This window comes from Cannabis sativa, chromosome 7 (genome assembly GCF_029168945.1).
Source record: "Cannabis sativa cultivar Pink pepper isolate KNU-18-1 chromosome 7, ASM2916894v1, whole genome shotgun sequence".
Taxonomy (NCBI): Eukaryota; Viridiplantae; Streptophyta; class Magnoliopsida; order Rosales; family Cannabaceae; genus Cannabis; species Cannabis sativa.
The window spans coordinates 1,417,602-1,441,058 of record NC_083607.1 but is presented as its reverse complement, the minus strand read 5'-3'; positions in this window follow the sequence as shown (position 1 = coordinate 1,441,058).

Here is a 23,457-nt window from a genome sequence, read left to right as displayed (position 1 = left end):
TGACTAAAAATACATAATAAGTAATGGGAATCAATGGTAAGGTAATCATTCCCTTACATTTGTTTACTTACATTATTAAAATTAGGAAAGGGAGAACTTGATTAAATAAGGGAGAAAAGAAATGGAGAACTTTCCCCACCAATTTTATAAGGAATGTCATTAAGGGTAATGGATTTTAATTATTTTTATTTTATTTTTTAATACTAAATATATAATGACAATTTTGTCCTTTAAAATATGTCTTACAAAATAACTATCATATAATATAGTTTAACTTAAAAGGGTAATTTAGTCAATTTAAGCATTCCGATTACGTTTCCTAATAAAGTAAACAAGATAAATCACTATCATTTTATTTCTAACAAATTTTAGTTAATGACATATTACAAATATTGATTTCAATTAAGTCATCTCCCTTTGTTAGTTGTAATTTTACTAGTATTAGCAGAACTTGTAATGTTGTCGCCCATAATGTGGCTAAGTCATCATTTGTATGGTTCTATTTTGATATCCTCCATGCCGGAAGAACTATTATGTAACGACCGTGAGGTCTAACTGTTCTATGATCCAATGAATGATTACGCTTATTTTTTTTTAAAAAAAAAAGATTCTGATTATTTTTCATTTATTTCGTTATATTTTTCCATTAATTTATTCCGATTCTGAATACTGTATAGTAAACGTGACATTAGTCACAACAAATTGTAATTTTTGTGACTAATACTTTTAGTCACGGACTTTTAAGTCAACAATATAAGAATGATGATTTATAATTAGTCCCAATTTTTTTACTTTTAGTCATAAATTTTGTTGTGACTAAAAATAAATTTTTTTGCAGTGACATTTTGTAGATTTTTTTGTGTTATTCATTTTATTTTGTTTTAATTATATAGGTCAACTTTGTTAGACTATTTGATGTACAATGGTGTGTTTGGGAGCGTGAAGGAAGATATTGAATTTTTAATAGCGCATAAAATATTCAAATTGGAGTCAGACATAAGTGTTCGATTATTGCTGAGGTAGTTTTTTGTTTTGGCAAGTGTTAATGGTACTATTCGATAAGTATTTTATTATTGTTCCATTAGTGTTTTGTTTTTGAAAGACTACTATTTCACACTATAAATTTTGACTATCAATAGAGTTCGATAATTAATCGATATTATATAATTGTTACAAAGATAGTTATTCTATAATTAAGTACTCAATATCAATAATTAACGTTCAATATTTAAATCGAGTATATTGATATTTTTCGATAGATATTAGCAAAAAAAAAAAAATTATCCAAATACTTTTGAATATTTTTTAAAATATATATTGCATCTTCCAAAATAAATCACAGTACATTAGAATGAAATCTACTAAATAAAATAGCTCTATACTTTTTGGTAGTGCATGCCCAACGTATTCTATTTTCTACATGGTGCAATTAACCTTACAATTTTTTTGGAAAATAATATAAGTACTCTTTATTATTGAAGTTAGTGATAAACTTTGATGTTTTCTTCATTCACTTTTGAAACAATACTTTCTAAATAAAATAATAATAAACAAAAAATATTGTTACATGTATCTAATATCCTAATTAATTAGTTGGTTATTCAATAATAATAATAATAATAATTAGTTGCTAAAAATAAAACCATACCTAATTAGTTCTTATTTTATTTTTTCTATTATTGAAAAATTTAAAGTGTAAAAGTTACCTAAAATATTGAAAAAATAAACAAAATAAAATTGAGTGGTATTTGCCCATGGTTTTTATGCCCATGGTTTTGAAATTTTAATTAAGAAGAGATCATAATTTTCTTAATTAGTTTTCATGTGTTCTAAAACACGTTTATTTATTCACTCATTTTAATTTATTCCAACTTGTTTTAAAAACTACAAGAAATTATAAATTTTATAGATTTTTATATATATTTTTTGCAAAATAATGGCTTTTTTTTTCAAAAAGTTATTTTATAAAAAAATTGAAGAAAAAATTGAAAAATATAAGAAAATCATATAAGAGTAACCAGGTACTCTTATGGTAATCAGAGGGCTAACTAATTACCAGGTAACTAAGTACTTTATAGTGTTTTTTCTGTTTTTTATCTTTTTTTAAAAAAAAAAATTAAAAAATTCCTATATAATAATTTTTTGATAAAAAGTCACATTTTTACAAACTTATACTTTAAAAACCATAAAAAAAATGTAGTTTCATTTAATTTTTATTTAAAGAAAAATGTTATTAATTGTGAAAAAGTTGTTTTATATGTTGGGCCATTGTGGACAAATATAAGACCCACTCAAAATTATTGGGCCGAACTCTTGGGCCCAAAGGTATATTTTACAATATATACCACTTTTATGGAAGAAATTAGTGATCTTCTAAGAGTGTACAATTTCTATTAAAATTGTTTCATTAATTTTAGAAAAAATTCATAATTTTATTAAGTAAAAATATTCTTAATTAACTAATATATTTATTTTTTTAAGGAATAATAAACCAAAATCTGATTTTTGTTGGCATGTGCTTTACCTAGAATCAATACTTTTTTCTGACAATATATATGTATTCTTACAATTGATTAATTATTTAATTTTGTGATGTACATTATATTTTGGAAGATATGATTGTTAATAAACAATTTAGTATATATTTGTAAAATCACAAAAAGAATTATGAGAAAAAGAGAAAAAAAAAAAGGTCAATAATTTGTTATACTTTAAAAAAAAAAAAAATTGATTCATTATTACTATTAATATTCATAAATTCAATGAACTAATACAATTTTAATATCAAGGTTTTGAACATATTAAACTTGTATTATAACTATTATTTAATCATTCAAACAATATAGTATATATAGACTTTTTTATATAAAAATTTCTTGAAGTTAAAAAAAAGGACAAAAAGCAATTTCTAAAGTCAATTTTATAATAGTAAAGCTCTCTAAAACGAAATTAAAATATAGTATAAATATTTTCACAAATTTCCTTCCTTAACTTGTGAAGTTAAAATTAGAAAATTTGAGCAAAAGTGTGAATCTTTATTTTCTTAATGAAAGACAAGCTTCACATGTATTATTTTTCACAATTTATACGATGCCCCTTTAAAAGAATTGTACCGATACATTCATATCAGTTTAGTTTGAGAGATATTTTTAGTCCAATTTTTTTCTTTTTATTTTTTTAGTTGTGTACATTATAATTATTTAAAACATTTTGTAAAATTTTAAGAAATTCAAAAAAAATTTAACACGTCGAAGATAAGATTCAAACAGTCTGTTGCATGAGTGACTCTTTTATTTTATACGCGTATAAAATATAATGTTTGAACACTACTTTGTACATTGTAAATTATTTTGAATTTCTCAAAATTTTACAGGTGTCTTAAATAACTATAACACTTATACGACTATAAAAAAAATTGGACAAAAAAATTATTATCGATACCGAAACAGATAGAAGTACAACTGTATATTTATTTTATAAGGGTGCATATATGTTATTCAAATAATATTTCTACAATGCATCCCATTACAAGAGGTGCACTGATGCACTTTTTATTTGTTTCGACATTCAGAATAATTTTTTAGTACAATTTTTTTATATATATTTGTGTATGTTATAGTTATTTAAGATATTTTATAAAATTTAAAATAATTTACAATATAAAAAGCAGTGTTCAAACAGTCTATTAATTTCATACACGTATAAATAACATAATCACGCTTGTAACAGACTGTTTGAACCTTATTTTCGGTGTGTTAAATTTGTCTAATATATTCTTAAAATTTTGTTAGAATTCTTAAATAACTGTAACATATACGACTATGAGAAAAAATTAGAAAAAAATTCTTCGAGATACGAAAAATAAATAAAAATATATCAGTGTACCCTTTTTATATGATACATTCTAAAATTTTTCATAATTTTATTATATAAGTGAGTTAATTTTGACTTAAATAGTAGTACTTATAAGCTATCACTAGCTATCCACCGTCCTATATTAAAATATGATAAGTCTTTGTTGATAATTGAACCCTCCACACCACCCTCTCAAATAATTCACTTAACTTATCATTTTTTATTTTATTTTTATTTTAGCTTCCAAAGTCAAAGGAATTATTTTATTTATTTATATAATTTAATTATTTGTTTACAATTGAAGCACTAATTGAGCCATATATAATCCGGCATGGGACATCTTTGTTTGTTTGTTTTTTTTTTTTTTCCATTTAAATATAAAATAAAATTAATTGTCATAATTTATCAACTCAAATCAAGGGATCCCACTAGTTGAAAAAATATCAATAATGTTGTTACTTAGTATCTAAGTCTTCATCAATCTTAACTTTTTTAATTGTTTTTTTTCTTCTTATTATTTGAAAGAGAATTAGTCTTGATGATCACTATACTCTTAATTAACTAAAAGATGCTAATTGGTTTATTCTTCATTGATCCTATATTAATTTCTTCCCTCATATTTGGAATCAAATGTCAACCTAATTGCATTTTGGCATCTATAACATTACATTAGTCTTTTTCACTATTGAGTGTTCTATGTAAAGTGTATGAAGACACTATTTATAATAACATGAATTATTCCAACTATAGTTACCAACTAATTTTAAAATGAAACTTATACTTTTCAAACTATTATCTAAATTCTTTTTTTTTTTTTAAAAAAAAAACTATTATCTAAATTTATAGTCAACACTTACTAAGTTATATAATTTAGAAAAATATATATAATTCATTGAATCATGATAATTACTATTTTAAAATTTATTTTGCTAATATTACTCATTTGACTATCTATTTTATTAAATGACAATTTAATCTTGAATTAATTGATTTTTTATCAAAATAAAATTTAATAATAACATAAATTGGAGGTGTTAAATGACTGGTTATATTTTTTTACACATGTTTATATTAGAAATTGGCTTCAAGTTGGTTATATTAAAAAAATGACGAAAATGGAGCTCAGTACTATTTTATACTATTTTAGAAAATACAATGCTCAATTTTTCATTTAACAAAACTGAATGTATGATTGGTAACTTTATTAACCACGTGGTCTAAAATAATATTGACCCATCTTTTTATAAAAGCATTTCTATTAGACATTAATGGTACCTAGCACCACTACGAGGTGGCACATTGCGAATGGCTATCGACATTGCCTAATAATTATTTAATTAGATTATTTTGGACCCGAGACTTAATTCTACTAATAGCGATATGACATCATGGATGGTGTTAGGTATTGCTGGTTAATTTTAATTTGCATTTATCTTTTAAAATATAAGAGGATAAAATTTGTTTTTAATTTGTGTGTGTGCGCATTGTTGTAAAATCATGTTTGTCATTTAGTCCGACCCATATTTATCTGTGTTTTTTAAAATACGGGTCGTGTCATGCCGCGTCACAAAAAAATATGGGTCATGTCGTGCCAATAATTTTGAAAGGTAGGCCCGGCACGGTCCATAGGCCAGTATTTTCGTGTCATGCTCAGATTCGTGTCGTACTTTATTCGTGTCAGCCTATATTTTTTAAACATGCCAGCCTATTTTTATATCCGGGTTCAAATTCGTGCTTTACTTTTTCAATTTTTTATAATTACTAAACTATATATATTTTATAACTTTAGTTATATTTATATAACATATCAATAATATTTTACAAATAAATCATATACAAAAATTATTAATATTAGAATTTAAATATTTACTTATAGATACTCAAATTTTCATATCACACTAAATAAATAAACTAAAATATAATTTTAGTTTGGCATGTTTTAATAATTTTCACTATAAATTTTTAATTATCAGTATTATATTTAAGTTTTATTATTATTTTAACTTATTTTTAATTGATAAATATATATTTATTATTAATAATAATAAAATTTAGGGTTTAATAATATGTTGTGTCATATTTTCTTAGCTTGTGTGTGTCGTGTCTTTTAGGTTAGTCTATTCGTGCTTATATGTCGTGTATTTTATATTTCTCGTGTTGTGTCGTACCTCTTGTGCTTCTCGTGTTGTATCGTACTTAAATACATATTTTCTGTGTCCTGTCGTATCAATTTATAGCATTGTGTCCAAGCCCTTTTTTTTGCGCTTAATCGTGCTCGTGCCTTATAGTTTCGTGCTGTGTCAAAAAAATTCAATCCCTATTTATAACACTGCACATATAAAAGAGTAAGATAAGTACTACACTACCACAAAGTATCATAATATTGTTATTGGTATTATTAAATTATCGAATTCTATATGTTGACATGTTATTTCATGGTAGTATTATACACTCTAGTAATACTTAATAACAATACTTTTGTAAAAAAATATAATATTTAGACACATAAATTACACACAAATTCTTATTATATGTACAGTACAAATAATAAACATATGTACACAAAGAAGCATTTTTGTTGTATATTATTTGTACTACTAATATGTACGAATATATTTCATATATTTTGTCTTACATATTATTTTTCTGTACAAATTTTTATTTGGGATAATTTCACAAATATACAAAAACAATAAAAAAAAATTATAAAAGTACGATTTTACGAAATTTTAAATATTTTTACGAATTTTTTAGTTTTATTTACAGAAAATACGGTTTTTTTATGTTGTATTCCTGTTAATCTGTTGTTGATTTTTTTGTTATAAGTATGTTATTTTTTATTGTTATTTTGATGTTATTTTTAATTTTTATGTTACTTTTATGTAGTTTTCTTGTTATTTTCGTTTTCTTTTTACGGGAAACTGTAAAAATGTAAAAAAAAAAAAAAAATCATTAAACGTAAAAATGTAATTTTTTTTTATAAAATATTGTACCTTGTGTAATTATTTTTTTTTATTTTATATTGTATAAGACAAGAATAGGACCACTTCCCTTAAAATGAGAGAGAGAAGATAAATATTTATTCATTGAATGTGGGTGAATATACATAGATTCAACTCAATATACAATTAAATTTGTACTAATATATATAGATATATATACAATTAAATTGTTGTTCAAAAAAAAAAATAATGGTCTAGAGACAAGAATTTAGCCCATATGGACCACTCTAAATTTAATGGTCCAAAGAAAATAAGAAAGAATGTTTAATGCTTAATTTCTTATTCAGAAGTCTAATAGTGGAAACTAATAAATGAAATTTAATTAGTACAAAAAAAAATTGTCTGCATTTATTTGCATAGGGCTTGTGACAGTCAGTAGTCCCGTGATCCGTAAGGGGAAATACCGGGTAAGCTGTACAATCCCACACCGCCTGGAGAAGGTCAAGTGGGATGATTCTGAGACTGTGTAGGTATGGGACTACACAGTTGAAGAGGGCTTAAATGGATTGATTGGTACTACCTATATCAACAAGGTGCATCTTGTTTTTCGGTAGCTTATCACGAAAGAACTCCACAGTTAAGCGTGCTTAGCCTGGAGCAATTTCAAGGATGGGTGACCTCCTGGGAAGTTTTCCCAGGATGCGTGTGAGTGAGGACAAAGCACGCTGGAAACACTCGTGTTGGTCTGTAGGGTCAGTCATCAATCCAGGAAGCAGCCAGAGTGACGCACTCGTGTATAAGAGCCATTCATTCCGTGGGTGGAAGGACCCAATGGAGGCTTGAAGCGGGGACGTTACAAATGGTATCAGAGCCTTGACCCAGCCGGAAGTGTGGTCGACGAGGACGTCGGACCCCGTAAGGGGGGGTGATTGTGACAGTCAGTAGTCCCGTGATCCGTAAGGGGAAATACCGGGTAAGCTGTACAATCCCACACCGCCTGGGAAAGGTCAAGTGGGATGATTCTGAGACTGTGTAGGTATGGGACTACACAGTTGAAGAGGGCTTAAATGGATTGATTGGTACTACCTATGTCAACAAGGTGCATCTTGTTTTTCGGTAGCCCATCACGAAAGAACTCCACAGTTAAGCGAGCTTGACTTGGGAGTAATTTCAGGATGGGTGATCTCCTGGGAAGTTTTCCTAGGAAGCGTGTGAGTGAGGACAAAGCATGCTGGAAACACTTGTGTTGGTCTGTAGGGTCAGTCATCAATTCAGGAAGCAGCCAGAGTGGCGTACTCGTGTATAAGAGACATTATTCTGTGGGTGGAAGGACCCAATGGAGGCTTGAAGCGGGGACGTTACATAAAATTATATACCATTTTTTTTTATGTCGGTAAAGCCTTGTTGGTATTTTGGATACTTTAATTAATTCATTCTAATTTGTTATACATTTTTATGAGTGTATTATTATTAGGCCAAATAGAAATATTAATGATGTGGACAATCTTACAATTAATTTTAGAGCATTATTATTAGGTTAATAATGTTTAGTATTTTCTAAACGTGTCACTTAACGATACTTTCTAAAAGTTATTACATTAAATTACACGTAGGATTGACCCTAGTATAAGTAGAAACTTGTATCTAGGACTAACAATTTTCGAGAACTCAAAATATAAATTGAAAGGACATCTCATTAGGTTTTTATTTAATTAATATTAAATATATTGTAATCAACAAATATTCACAATTTAGTTAGTTGAGGAAGAGTATGACATATTATTTCCACAACAAATATCTTTGGCTAATTTAATATTAATTATTATATAAAATAAATGCCAAATTAATTAATATCCATGTTACTATTCAATAATATCATGTTAATCATCTATTTTGTTTTGTACCATCTATCACAAAAATTGTGAAAGTGAGACACTAAAAAGGTCTACGTACGAATAAGACTTTTTTTTTTGGGTCAAATATATGCTTATTTTTTTTTTTTTTTTTTGACAAAGTGATTAAAATCACTCATGAATTTACGACGCCCACGTCCGCCACCGGCGCTGGAACCTCCTCGAACCAGGATAGCTCATCGTCTAACCGCAGAGCATGCTTTGCCAACCATGGGCCGCTAAAATCTTAGAGCGAGCCCCATGGGACAAAACTGCCCCCGGAAATTTAGACAATAAAGCTATAACATCTTCAAACAACGCTCCTAACTCAATAAAATAGTTCCACCTGAAAAAAACATCAAAAAATAGCATAAAACTTTGATTAGAAAACTATTCAAACTGAAGAGAATCAACCAACCACCAAGACTAAGCAACTAGATCTCCCTATAAAATACTAGAACTAGCCAAAGGGATTACCCTTTGGCTAGTAACAACTAAATTATAGCATTCTACTTCATAACCTTCATAGGATCTCTATTCCTTACTTTTACCCTTTTAAAATCAAACATAAATAAAAAATTTCCTTTTAATACCCATTATTCTTTAAATATTCAAAATATTATATACTAATTATTTCATTTTATCTCTTAAAAATATTACTTATTTATAGACTAAATCATGTTAAAATCCTTATTAAGTCAAATTATTTATTATTTTATTTACAGCGTAAAACATAGTATCTATAATCTTTATTCAACCTAAATTAAATCAAAATTGTATTAATTAATATCCTTAAAACTTAAAATTGCACTTTTCACATTCAAAAAGTACCATTTTCCTATTACCACTTCATCATACATTTAATTAATAATATTAAATTAATATTAATTAATCCAATTCGGTATTATCATGACATAATGCTTCCTTATTTATTATTTAAATAGATAACCTCCTAATTATTATACCATTCAAATTATTATAAAAACTATTCATATTAGTATTTTCCTATACAACTAATAAGGCAATAATCTCAATACTTCATTAGCATTTACTTTCCATTTATTTCAATATCTTCCCAAAAATAAAAAATAAAATAAAACAAAGTATTCTCAATTCACAATTAATGTCCCTATCTCCAATTTATTACAAAATCCCACATTTATAATTTATATACCAAAATTAATATTATGTTATCTATTCATATTTATAATTTATATACCCAAAATTAATATTCTGTTATCTATAATAAACTAATAAGGCAATAATCTCACAATTATATACCATAATTGTTAGCTATTAAATTTTATAATATTTTTAAAATTCATGATATCTTGTAATTTTAACCAATTACCCTAAATAATTAGGGGCCAGCCATAAATCATGCGCGAAAACCTTAAAAGGCACCAAAGCCATAAACAATGGCACAGCTCATCCATCAAATTTGTACTTCCATTTCTTCCATCAAAAAACTAATACCACTCATCCAGAAATTCTTTAAAAATACAAATAATATAATAATTTTGGTACATTCCCATAATATTGAGAACAAACTAAATTTTCATAATAATTTAACTTTCCAAATATATCTAAACCAATATATTCTCATTAGACCATAAGTGTTTCCACCTCCCTTTATTACAAGATCCACAAGATTCTTATTCTTCAATTTACTTAATTAGTTATAATATTAAAATCTGAATACTAAAATTCAAAACACTTTCCTTTTATGCTGAAAATTTCTAAAAAAATATAAACCAAAACATAGCTAATAAGAATTAGCGTTTAAAGTAAACCCTCTTAAACCTTATTTCAGTTTAAAATATTCTTTAAATTATACCTTAACCAAAATAATCATTTTATTCCGACTAATAAATCTGTATAGTGCATAACTTATTAACTTTTAAAATATTATTGTGTTAAAATTTTCTTATACATTCAATACCGAAAAAACATGAAAATTTAAACAAACTACCCTAAATAATTAGGGGCCCAACCATATAATAGGTGCTAAAGCCTTATAAGGCGCCAAAGCCATATATAATGACGCAAAATAGAACAAAATCAATATAAATAATGCTATATTTATCCATTCAAAAAAAATGCTATATTTATAATCATGATTCCAAAAAAAAGGTAAACGTAGAAATATAATTATTACTCCCAAAATTAAAGAAAATGCAAATTAAATTAAATATCATAAATGTAGAAACCATAATTATAAGAAAAATTAACACTGATATCAATCAATAATTAAGTATACACAAATTTACAAAAATTAAGTAATGTCCTTCAATTTCGTCTTTAGCTAAGTGGTCAAATCAAATATCCACCACATCCTCACTCAACAAAAATCAGGGTTGGTCACATCCAATGTACAGTAATGGGACACAACAATGACAAAAACTTAACGCCGGCATTATAGAGAGAAAAAAATATCAATGAAGATATGAATCCTTTTAGCACACAATACCATAATCCTGAACAGACCTAAATATGGACGGAAATAACAATAGGACTACCAAAATCTCTACCACATTGTTAGCAAAACACATATATACAATGAAAAAAGAAATCAAGAACTAAATTCTCATGAGATTACTTTTTTGAATACCCAAATGAAGGGAAGAAAAAATTCAAGAACTCAAAAAGTGATGATAAAAGAAACTATATACAAATATAGATTAGAAAGTACATAATTGAAAAAAGAAAAAAAGTTTAGATCTCAAACGAAGCTATACAAAGAAAAGAACAAACTCATCAAGTTATTACATAACTCAATCTTAGCTAAAGGAAAGCTCATTTTTGACATATTTATCAAACTAACACTTTCCCAAAAGCAAAACAACAAACACATAAAGCTTTCATTTTTTATTCTTAAATCTGTACATTGATTATCAATCTCAAAAATTCCTTTGCACAAAAAATTCTTTTGCAAATTAGCCCCCACGACCAAAAATAAACTCAAAAAATAAAATGGCGAACCTTGGTTGCAGAAGATCAGTAAACGTCAGATTGAGTAGAGGTAGCGCAAAGGAATAAACGATACCACTCAGTTCGACACCGGAAAACAAAGCTATATATAAATATATGCTTATTTTAAATTCGGATAATAAAAAAAATATGCTTTTCTCTTTTCTTAAAAAATAAATATTTTTTATGAAATTGTCAAATAAATAAAATGTAATGAAGACAAGAGAACGTGAGAATTGGTGTGGTCATATAGTGTGTGCATGAACACATGCATGATTCAAGGCTTTTTTTTCTTTATTTGGAAAAATTAGTTTTTTATTTTTTAATAATATATAATAAATAAATATATTTTTTTAGTAAAAAAAAATATTATAGAGTATTATAATTTTCTTTAATTTTAGTTGTAGCTAAAATTTTTTTTAGCTGTTTACTAAATATTTTTACAGTACAATTTTTTTAAAAAACAACTTTTAATTTTTAAAAAAATTGTATCAAATGAGCTTTTAGTAAAAATTTTCATTTTATAAGATATGATTCCTATCTTATATAAAAAGGCTTTTTTTTTTTCTTCTTAATATTCTTTTTATTTTTTTACTCAAACATTCTCAAAAGTGTGTTATTTTTCTACCACCAATCATGGTAAATAAGTACACTATTTTCTTAATTTTTAATTTTATGATAATTCAACTAGCTTTGTGCAATTTATTCTTCTACTATAGTTATAGTTGTAAATTTTTTAATTTTTTATTTTATTTCTCAAGAAGATTTTTATTTTTATTTTTATAGATTTATTCTTGACCACTCACTATACTCAAGAAGATTCACTCTATTAATGAAATTAATTAATTTATTTTCTACTTAATTATGCCCTTTACTTTACGCCAAAGGCATTCCCTAGACTCTAGAATCTAGATGATATACCACTATTTTATGATATTTTTCTAATTTTTTTATATTATTATTATAATTACTATTTTACTTTAAAATTATTCTTTTTTATTCATTTTTACTATGAGACTTTTTTTTTCCTCTAAGCTTCTATTTGAGACCATTAAAGACATAATTGGAGACCACCTTTATTGATCCTTTGCATTCTCATCTAAACCCATATCTTAACCCATCAGATACCACCAGTGTTTCTTCACCTTTGCATGCCTATCTAAACCCATGTTGGAAAATTTTCCAAATTAACCATTTGAAATACTAAAATTTGTAAAATAACCTGACTTAATTTACTTTATGCGACCATCAATGTAAATCCATAGTCGTTTTGCGATCATAATGGTCGTTTATGATCGTACAGTGTGATTCATGGTCGTTTTTGCGACCATAGAAGATTATTTTGCTAATAAAATTTTTTATAAAATTATTTTGCTAATAAAAATTTTCATAAAGGCTATTCTTACAAAACACTCACCCATGTTGCAACCCTAAATCATAAATTTCTCTAAAATTAAAGCCTAATACGTAACCCTAAATCCTCATCTAAACCCATCTAGCAATATTCTCAAAATTGAAACCTGATTTCAAAAAATCGCAACTCATATAACAGTTGCAAGAACAATAAAATTTACAAGGTGTTCTTTCTCCCATTTCTCCATCATCTGCCAGGTCATTGGAGATTGCAAAGGAAGTTGATGAAGATTGATGATGGGGTAACAATTTGTGTAGTGTAGATTGACTTACGACTTGAGTTTCTCAAATTGTGACTCGACTGCAAGCTTAAATTGCAGATTGGGTTACGATTTGGACTGAGACTTTGGTGTCGATTTGGGTTGCAACTTGAGTTGTAATTTGAATTGCAGTGTGAGTTGCGATCATTTGTTACATGTATATTTATGTTTTTTGGGTTGCGACTTGAGTTGTGATTATTTTTACGACTTTAATTGCCATTTATGTTGTATTTTTAAGGTTGTAAAGATTAATGATATAATAGGGTTTTCCAAAGTGAGGGGATTATGGGTGGTTGTTGATGAGACAAATCTAATTTTGGCTAGGAAAGAATGAGAATATAGAAGAAGAAATATGGTATGGTTTCGCTTTTGAGAGAAGCTGAGAACAAGACATGTTTTTGCAGTTACGGTCAAAAAAATTCTAACATGGATGAAAGTTCAAGGGGCATGATTTAGTACATATCAAAGTTTGAGGGGCATGATTTGGTAGATATCAAAGTCTGGGGAGCATGGTTTAGTACATAAACAATCACTGAAACAGTAAAATTGAATGAAATTAGACAAAAGTCTTTAAATTTAACAATCTTAATAGTTCGCAAGAGAATTTTTAACGGCCAAAAAAATTAAGGGGCGCGATTTAGTACATGTCAAAGTTTAGGGAAAAAAAATTACTAATTAACTTAAAAATAATATATAGAGTAATTGTTTTTTTTTTTATAAAAGTAAATGAGAGAGAAAGGACAAAAGCATATTCCATTGGTCGGTCAACTTGTTTGATATTTGTATGATAAAAATATATATTTAATAAAAGGCTTATTAATTAATTTCTTGCAATATCTAACCACATGGTTACATGTTCCCATGTCTAGCTACTATTTTGTTACTTATTTTTCGACAATAAAAGGATCATATACTCATAATGTAGACTATTTAACTCTTTTGTATATGGACCACAAATTTTACTTATAAAAATACATAAATAAAATAGGAACTAACCTATTTTTTTTTTAAAAAATATTATTATGTACTTGAAAATAATTATTATTTTTTTTTTGTGTAAATAAGCTTAAATTAATTATGTGTACTTAATGATTATTTATTTATCTATTGTAGCTTTTAGGCTTAATTAGTTTGGATATTAAAGCTCATTTTACAAGTCCTTGTTTTATTTTATGTATATATATGGTAATGTAATACGAGTATATTTTGAAAATACCTAATAAGTAATAAGTTTTTTTTAGCAAAATAAATATATATTATGGTAAGTAAAATTTTTATTAATAGGTAAATTAAATATAATTTATTATATGTAGTTTATTGAGCAGAATTAACCATGATAGACTAACTAAATTGTTTAAAATAATTAGAAATTGAAATCGATAGCTTACTTTCTGTCTAAGTCATTCTTTGTGATCAAAGGACGCGATTGCTCTTTGGTTTAACTATTTATGATTGCCGAGTTTTATTATTTTCTTTAAATACTACTAGTTTACATTTTATTAGACGATTATCAAATCAATAAGTAGCATATTTTGTTGCTAGAAATTCTCGATGTTACTCTGATCGTAACATTCTTGAGCTTAATGCTTCAGCTGAACTTAATATATTTCTGTACACTCAATGCTAATATTTAATGAAGTTAATATTTTATTCTCTAAAAAAATAATAATTAGAAATAATTGAAAATTTTAACTGTTGACCGAGGTTTTCGGCAACTAATAAAATATGAATATAATAATGAGCTGTAAGAAAGCGAGATGAAGACTTTTTACGTGGTTGGGGCGTTAATGAGCCTTAGTCCACGAGCCACTGATATTTATGGATGTCTTTAATACAGATTCTACACTTGGGAGAATGTTTCTCTCTTTAATACAAAGAATGTTCTTGGTGAGTTTTTTCTCTGTTTGCTCTTAAGCAGCCAAGATTCTCCGACCCCATTAAATGAGCTTTGAGGGGGTATTTATAGTGTTTTGGTGGGGTAATCCCTAGAATTGTACTTACACATGTGTTTGTAAGTATCCATAAAGTTGGGCATTTCCGATGAATATACCATGGGTGATGTATGGTCAAATCCCTAGGTGCTGTAGGGTTTTTATGGAGAATGTCCTTTTTGTCTTATGATTGACGTGACTCTTCGCAGAGTAGCCGTCGCTAGACTTAAATGATCATTACTGTAGCGCTGCTGTTTGGGGGATGTGCCGTCAGACTTTATTGCGTGTTACAGTCCCAACACGCTTCCTCCCATGCAGCATTAAATGCGACTTGATGTCTCGGGAGAGACCTGACACATCCCGGAGTGCCTTTAAGCTATGCTCGCTTCCGGGAGTACCTTGTACTCCGGGAGCATCATCCGGGACTCATGCGAATAATGCTTCCTGGTGCCATACAAAGACTTAGCAGTTCTTCCCAAGTAATTTGATCCACGTGTCCCTTCTTGATTGGTCCACGTACATTGGGCGATTTTAGGAGCAACATTTACCCCCCAAGCCTTGTTTACTTAGTAAAAATAAACCAAGGCTTGTTCAAGTGTCTCCAGTTGACTCCTCGTTTCCCCAGCTCGAGTCTCGAGCGCGTGGGGGGCACATTAAATGATGTTATTTAATGCGACAATATGCTTGTTCGCAGGAATGTTTCCAGCCGCCTCCTCGGTCTTATGATACGACTTGGGGGCGCGTGAAGATGTGTCTAATAATGGCATTAAATGTAGTGATTCACTTTCGCAGAGGTCGATTCGTTTCACGCCCCATGATTGATGCGGCGCATTGATGGTGTCAGGCGGATACTCAAATGTTTGCACCGCCTTAATGGTAGATTGATCTAGCCCGTTGATCTGTTGGGAATTCGAATCGTGCGTTTCCCCTGCCGTACGATTGGTAGGTGAAGACGCCTGTTCCTCATGCATTTTTGCCTATAAAAGCCACCACCTTTCCTTCATTTCGGTTACTTTCCATTCCTTACCATTTTTGCTCGAATTTCTCAGAGAGAAAAAATTCCTCAAAGTAGCACGAACCGTCTTAACACTTAAACACTTCCTGTAATTTTTCCAGTGTTCGGTTTTGCCAGTGCTTCTCAACTCTCGCTCAATCATACCCAGTACCCCCAGTTCAACAATCAACTGTAAGTTTTTTTGCATCTTTAGATAATAACATGCTTACATTTATTTTGTTTGTTTTCTGGGTTCGCACTTAGAGATTTCTGGAGTGTGAGTGTTTGAGTTCTTCGAGTTCTGCTTTACGTTTTACTGTATTAGTTGTAGGCGTACAGTTTTGTTTGAAGAAGGCCATGTATCCTTCGTTTAGCAATCGCTTAAGGCATAGGAAAACTTTTCTCTTTTCTTTTCCTTTTTGCAAAACTATTTTTACTGCGATTTCACTGCACCCGACACTTGTTCAGGGATTCTCTTTTGAGTTTCCCAGGTGACACGTGTCCGGAGGGGGCCTCTTTCCAGCGGTTAGGGGACCCCCACTCCCTTTTTTCTGGTTTAGGGTTTGATACGGGGCCTAACTGCTGGGTTTTTTCTTTTTGTTTTTCTCAGAGCATAACATGTCTGCTTCTGGCTCGAAGTCTTCGAAGAAGAAGGGGAAGAACATTGCCACCCTGGAGGAGGTTTCTCTGGGACCTGTTGCCCAGGAAGGGTACAAGTCCCGCGCCACTGGCTGGGAGGCGGCCGAGCTTCGATCGACCCTGACCTGCCCTCACCAGCTGGAGAACATCATTAATGTGGCTGGAATTAAACCCTCTACCTCAGGGACCTTCCACCGGCCTCCCCGTGACTCGGAGACGCCCAATCTCAACTATGATGGCTTCGGGGCTTGGAGTCAGACCCATCTGATGGCCGGTGCAATGCTCCCGCTCCAGGATTATTTTGTTAATTTTCTCGTATTTGTCGGCCTTGCGCCATACCAACTTATTCCTCAAGCTTACCGCCTGCTCTCAGGCTTATTTATTTTTTACTCCGCGCGCGGCTGGGGGTCTCCCAGCCCGGCGGAGATTTTGTATTTTTATGAACTTGTATCCGTCCCCAAGAAAGGGGACAAACTTAAGGACGGTTTTTATGGGTTCCGGATCCACCCTGCTAACGAAGGGGTAGTTCCGTATAATAGGCAGACTCATGTTAAGGAGTACCGCCACCGATTTTTCTTCTCCTCCGGTTTTAGGGCCGTGGACCATCCGGAGCTTCTCACGGAGTGGGTGCGGATCCCACCTTACCAGCGGACGCTCACCACTCAGGCGTTCCTTCGAAGGGCCCAAGCCTTCGCCTCTTACGACCATGCCGATCTTGACGTCGGGGGCCTGGTCACCACGGAGAATTGTAGAAAGGCCAAACTTATCCTTTCTCACCAATCTGTGGATGACTCCAACCTTTCCAAGGTTATCTGCCCTAACGTGAGGGCGCCAGTCGCGGAGAAGGCCTTCCGGGATGAGCTTATTGCTACGGCAGAGAAGAAGTACCAAGATTATCTCTACCGGAAGGCCCGGAGAAGGCGTATTCTAGTGCTCAGCCGCTCGGGGAGAGGGCTTCGCGTGGGGAGCCGGTGGTGCGGAGGAGCCAAGCCATTGGCGGGAAGTCCGAAGCAAAATTTTTTGACAAGATTCTTCAAGAAGAGATTGGAGGTCCTTCCGCCGGGGACCCCTTCGTCTTGAAGGTTCTTCGAGAACCGACTTCCCGCCTCGGCCTTCGGTCCCGAACCAAACTCGGGGCGCTCCGTGCTAGCACTTCGGTGCTGGTGGTAAGTCTCCTTTGATAATTCAATATGTCCCTTCCGTTGATGAATATACCAGTCGTAGGCCCATAGGGTTCGACGAGCGTCTCCGTAGGTTTAAGATGCCGTCGACCCGGTGGAGGGATCATTTGAAGGAGTTTTATTTTACAAACTTAGGAGATTACCTAGGTCGGTCCCGGATGGGCCCCGGCCCTCCGAACCTATTCCCTTAGGTCCGTCGGCTTACATAGCGTCCGGCTGGTTTCGGCCCTCGGACGGTTATCTTGGAGATGATCTTGCCGGCATTAAAGTTCGGGACTTTGCTAGGGCCGAACTAGGGAGTCCGGTAGGAGTAGTTTATTTGCCGCACCTTTTTGTAAGTAATTTCTCACGGACTTTTAACACTTGCTTGTTTTATTGGAACAGTACCTCCATGGATGCCATCCCGGAACTACTGGCCGGGGTCCATACTCCGTGGCTCCTCCGGCTTTCACCCCTCCCCCGGCCCCTTCCTTGAAGGTTTCCTCCGGCGCTCCTCCCGAAACCATCGATTTGGTGGATGACGAGGAGGTGCTTCGGGAGAAGGCCGGGGAAAGGGTGGGACTTCTCGGAGGAAGCCGCCGAGGGTCTTTGGAGAACCTCAAGCTCTTCCAGTGGTAGCAGAGGAGGACGAGGAGGAGTCTGAAGTGGCTCTGATTCGCAAGCGCAAGGGCAAGATGATCGCCCAGGACGAGCCGAAGAGGCCTCGGAGGGCCGACACTCCCGCTCATGGCCTAGACGGCGGGGTTTCTCCGATGGAGGAAAATCCTGCTCCTCCTCGCATTGAGCTTACCCCGATTCCGGGGGATGAGGCAAGGCAGGAGCTTCGCATAGCCAAACACAACTACGCTATGGACGAGTACTCCCGGGGATATGCCGATGTGGAGGCCCTTAGGAGGATTTTGCGAGCGGAGGTTGAGGCGAGTATTAACCATCCGGACTATCATGATCCGTGGAACCTCAACCTGGATCCTTTGGCGAGGCGGTTCCGTCCCCTCCTAGGGCCCACTCTGGCTCCCTTCGCCGCGGAAATGACCGGTGAGTTCGCTTCTCAGCTTACACGCTGTGCGCCCAAGCGGTTTGCCACTTGCGCTTCCCTGAACTCCATCTTTCAAGTCCAGGACCTTAGCCATTCCCTCACAGTGGTAAGTACTTTGCAACTTCTTGCGTTTCCTTTTTGGTGTTTGTATTTTGTTTTCTTCCTTTGAGAAATTTTTCCTTATACCCCGTTATGGCTCAGCTTGCAGCCGAGGCTGGTCGCCTCTCCAAGAACATCATAAGCCATGGCTTCGCTCTGTCCGATTTTGGGGACATGAACGACGTCAAGAAGGTCCTCCAAGACCTTACAGCGGAGAGGCAGATCTATCGGGGAGGCGGCTGAACGCCAGGAAGCAGCGGCCAAGGCCAAGGAAGAGAAGGCCAAGGCCAGGGAGGAAGAGGCCATCCGGAGGGAGGCTCAGGCGGAGGATATGATCCAGGCGGAGGCCCAGCGGAGAGGCAGGATGGAGGCCCATCATCAGGAGGAGCTAAGGGCTCAAACCGAGGCTGCCGAGAAGGCTAGGCGGGACCTTCGGGAGGCCAGGGAGGCTTTGGACGAAATGGCCGCCAAGGTGAGGTCTCTAGAGGAGACTCACCAGTCGGATATTGAATCCAAGGCCGCTCTGGCTGCGGAGTTGAAGGAGCTTCGGGACTATAAAGATCAGTCTATTAGGAAGGCCAAGAGGGCCGAGCTTCTTTCTCCCGTCTCCTGTGCCCGGTGCCCGAAGCGCTTTGATGATGGTGTCTACATGGCTTGGGCCACCAACGATCAGAGTATCAAGCTTTCCTTCTATCCCAAACCCGAGGACATGATTGCCAAATTTCGGGAGAAGAAGAAGAGACTTGATGCTGAGCTTGAGGCACGGATCGGACCTCGTCTTCGCCGGCGGCCGACCGAGCCGCCATATTACCGACCCGCATTGTACCCGTTCTTTTCATAACTCTTTTTTTTTTCTTTGTACATACTTCTTTGCTGCCTTAGAACAATTTACTTACAGGCGGCAGCTTTTATTTGAAGGGGAGACAATTTAAGGCCTGTCCCCGGGCCATTTATATGTGTATGACCTAACCTTCGGGCTAGGATATTTTATTTTATATATATATTTTTTTATTTATATATATGTGCGATCTTTTTTCCACACTTTATATATTTCAACCTGTCCTTTGGCTCAGGATTTCATACTTACGCCTTTTATTTTTGCGCATGTTTTTGACCTGCCCTTTGGGTCAGGATATTTTACTTAGCTTAACCTGCCCTTTGGGTCAGGATGTTTTACTTAGCTTGACCTGCCCTTTGGGTCAGGATATTTTACTTAGCTTGTTTTTGTTTGTCCGTGCGGTATACCCTAGTACCCCCCTGAGTGGCATAGAAACTTTGTTTTTAAGGCACTCAGTTTTATTTAATATAGAGGAGGCATACATTTGGACGGTACAAACCCTTTGAACAAAAGCTAAGTTTAATTCGCTACTGGTAGTATTTTACGAGGTGATCGGCATTCCTGTGCTCTTGGGACGGTAGTTCCGTCCATTCTTTTCGGTTTGTAAGTGCCGAGCCGATTTCGTCCTCGATTTCATATGGTCCTTCCCAATTTGGTCCAAGTACCCCCACTCCGGTTCTTGGGTGGCCGGGAAGACCCTTCTTAGGACCATGTCACCGATAGCGAATTTTCTCGTTTTTAACCTTGGAGTTAAAATACTTGGTCACCTTCTTTTGATAAGCGGCCATCCGTATTTGGGACTCATCCGGAGTTCTTCGACTTGATCCGAGCTTCTTGGAGCGGGGCTCGATTGGTGGCGGATCGTAGGTCGTTCTCCCGTGGGATGGGAATAATGTTTCCACCGGGACCATTGCTTCACAACCGTATGCCATTGAGAACGGCGAGTGACGGTTGTGGTTCCTGGGGTCGTCCGTAGGCCCACAATACCCTTGGCAATTCTTCGGGCCGATTATTTTTACAAGCCGGCAACTTCTTTTTCAAGGTGACCTTTAGGATTTTATTGGCCTCCGCCTCACTTTGGCCGTTCGTTTGAGGCCGGCTACCGCGGAGAAGCTTTTTACTACTCCGTGTCGGTTGCGAAGTCGCAAATTCCTCGCAATCAAATTGCTTTCCATTGTCTGAGACTATTTTGTGAGGTAAGCCGTATCGACACACTATGTTTTTGACAACAAAGTCCAACGCCTTCTTAGCGGTTATTGTCTTCATAGGCTCAGCCTCTGTCCATTTGGTGAAGTAGTCTATCGCTACTATTGCATACTTTACTCCTCCTTTTCCCGTAGGTAGAGACCCGATGAGATCTATGCCCTGCACCGCGAAGGGCCGGGGGCTTGTCATCGCCGTGATCTCATTTGGAGGAGCTCTCGGTATGTTCGCGTACCTTTGGCACGAGTCACACTTTTGGACATAGTCTATACAATCTTTTTTCATTGTTGGCCGAAGTATCCCCGCCTCAATATTTTCTTTGAGAGGCCGGGTCCTCCCGTGTGATCTCCACGGAACCCTTCGTGGACCTCCGGCATGATTTGTCTAGCTTCGTGGTCCGATACACACCTTAAATAAGGCATGCCGAGTCCTCTCGGTAGAGAATTTGATCCATCATTACATAACGATGAGCACGATGCGAATCTTTCGAGACGGTGCCCTCTCTTGGGGCAACTCACCCGTGGTTATGTATTTTATGATGGGGACCATCAGTGGGTTCTTGCCCAACCGTTTGTGTGGTCTCTTTTATTTTGATGCTTGGCTCGCCAAGCGTTCCACGGTACTACCCCCGGCTCTTCGATCTCACTATCCGAGGCTAACTTAGCCGGACGTCCGCATGAGCGTTCTTTTCTCGGGGGATTCTTTCTATTTTATAGTCCGTGAACTCGTGGAGCAGCTTCTCGGACTATTGTTACGTACGCGGCCATCCTTTCGCCGCGGGTTTGGTATTCTCCGGATACTTGGTTTACGACAGTGGGAATCACCGTAGATTTCCACCCTCTTGGCTCCTACGGCTTTAGCCAATTTTAGCCCCGCTATCGGGGCCTCATACTCGGCTTCGTTATTCGAAGCCGTGAAGTTGAATCGGAGTCTGCTCGGAGCCGCAACCCGATGGGTGATATCATAGCCACTCCGGCTCCCGAGCCGTTTTCGTTTGAAGCTCCATCCACAAATACTCTCCAAGTGGGAATGGTCGGCTCCGGAGTATTGGTCGTTGCCTCGGCTTCATTACATTCGGTGATGAAGTCCGCCAAGGCTTGGCCTTTTACGAAATCCGGGCACGTAATGCAAGTCAAACCGACTCGGTTCCATTGCCCATTTGAGGAGTCTTCGGAGGCTTCGGGTTTACGGAGGACTTGCGGAGTGGATGATTGGTCAAAACTACGATTGGATGGGCTTGGAAGTATGGTCTCAACTTCCGCGATGCCATCGGAGGCGAATACTAGCTTTTCAATGACCGGTACCTTGTCTCGGCCCCTATCATGCGTTTACTAACATAGTACACGGGATGCCGGATCTTTTCTTCCTCCGGACCAATGCAAGATCGACCGCATGTTCGGAGACCGCCAAGTAAAGGAACAAGTCTTCTCCGAGGACGGGCTTTGATAGTATAGGAGGTTTGGCCATATGGTCTTTTAGCCTCTTGAATGCCTCTTCGCATTCGTCCGTCCATTCGAACTTTTGGCATTTCTTCAGTATGTTGAAGAAGGGTATGCACTTGTCCGTGGATCGTGAGATAAAACGGCTCAAGGCGGCCACCTTTCCGGTCAAACTTTGCACGTCCTTATGTTTCTTGGGGGATGGCATGTCCAAGAGAGCTTGGATTTTCTCCGGGTTTGCCTCGATCGCCCTCTGGCTGACTATGAAGCCCAGGAATTTTCCCGACTTGACTCCGAAGGTACACTTCTTCGGATTGAGCTTCATGCCGTATCTTCGGACGACTTCGAAACATTCTTCTAAGTCGTTTGCATGGCTATTGCATGCTTTGGATTTGACGAGCATGTCGTCTACATATACTTCCATGTTTCGTCCCAGGAGGCTTTTAAACATCCGGTTAACCATTCTTTGATAGGTTGCTCCGGCGTTTTTCGATCCGAAAGGCATGACTAGGTAACTATACCCCCTTATCGGTCCCCGAAGCTAGTGCACTCCCGATCCGCCGTATGCATCTTTATTTGATTGTACCCGGCATAGGCATCCATGAAAGATAGCAGTTTAAATCCGGAGGTGGCGTCCACCATTTGGTCAATCCTGGGCAGCGGAAAGCAGTCCTTTGGGCAGGCTTTGTTTAGATCTGTGAAATCTATGCAAACCCGCCAAGTCCCGTTCGGCTTGGGCACCAGGACCGGATTGGCCACCCATTC